A 1,307-nucleotide genomic window follows, 5' to 3' on the forward strand; every position below is an offset into this window, starting at 1 on the left:
GTGCAGCTGCAGCGGGAAACAATCGAGAAGTTCCTTAGCTGCCATGTGACCCAGCAATTCCACTCCTAGGATCTACCCAAGACAGAACTGAAAACATGTTCACACAAAAACTTGTACAAGAATTTTCACAAAATTATTCAAAAAAGCAAAAAACAACCCAATGTCCAACAACTGATAAACAGATAAAAGAAGAAGAAGTGATCTGGACTTCCCTGGTGGTCCAGTGGTTAGGACTCCGCACTTCTACCGCCAGGGGGCCCAGGTTCAATCCCTGGTCAGGGAACTAAGATGCCACATGCCGCGCGACAGGGGAAAAAAAAGAAGTGTGATCTACCCGTACGATGGGATATTCAGTCATAAAAATGAATGAAGTGGGCTTCCCTGGTGGCGCAGTGGTTAAGAATCTGCCTGCCAATGCAGGGGACACAAGTTCGAGCCCTGGTCCGGGAAGATCCCACATGCCTCGGAGCAACTAAGCCTGTGCACCATAACTACTGAGCCTGTGCTCTTGAGCCCGTGAGCCACAACTACTGAGCCCGCGTGCCTAGAGCCCATGCTCCACAGCAAGAGAAGACACCGCAATGAGAAGCCCACGCACCACAACAAAGAGTAGCCCTCACTTGCCGCAACTAGAGAAAGCCCGTGCACAGCAACAAAGACCCAATGTAGCAAAAAATTTAAAAAATGAATGAAGTATGGAGACATGATACGACACAGATGAACCTTGAGAACACTGTGCTGAGAGAAAAAAGCCAGTCGCAAAAGGCCACATACTACATGATTCTATTCATATAAAATGTCTAGAATAGGCAAATCCAGAGACAAAGTAGAATGGTGGTTGCCAGGGGCTGGGGGAAAAGGGGAAACAGGGAGTGACTGCCCAATAGGTACCAGGCTTCTTACTGAAATGATGAAAATATTCGGGAATTGGATAGTGGTGATGGTTGCATTAACACTGAGAATGTACTACAAAACCAATGAATTATATACTTTAAAATAGTTTAACTGATGAATTTTATGTTAATCTTATCTCAGTTTGTAACCTATCAAATCTTCTGTTGACTAGGAAAGGTATTAAACATGTTAAGTTGTATCATTCACATGTCTGTAAGGTATTTTCCTATTTTAATTCTAACACATGCCTAACGCATTAACCGATAAGTCACTGCACATAGCAGGGGCATGTGCTGCACACACTGGGAACCCTAAGTCAAAAGAGCTGGATCTAAGTCCACATAACGTGCAGTCCCCGACCCACCCCACCCACGGCCTGGCAACCAGCCCCACCCCAGCGGGAGAAGAACTGG

At 45.8% G+C, this 1,307-nt stretch overlaps 1 non-coding gene across 1 annotated transcript; it reads left to right on the forward strand.

Moving 5' to 3' along the window:
- Positions 1 to 209: 209 nt before the first annotated feature.
- TRNAR-UCU (transfer RNA arginine (anticodon UCU)) lies at positions 210 to 283 on the forward strand. The gene has a single exon. It is a non-coding gene; the product is annotated as a tRNA-Arg (tRNA).
- Positions 284 to 1,307: the final 1,024 nt, after the last annotated feature.

This window comes from Physeter macrocephalus, unplaced genomic scaffold (genome assembly GCF_002837175.3).
Source record: "Physeter macrocephalus isolate SW-GA unplaced genomic scaffold, ASM283717v5 random_1064, whole genome shotgun sequence".
Lineage (NCBI taxonomy): Eukaryota > Metazoa > Chordata > Mammalia > Artiodactyla > Physeteridae > Physeter > Physeter macrocephalus.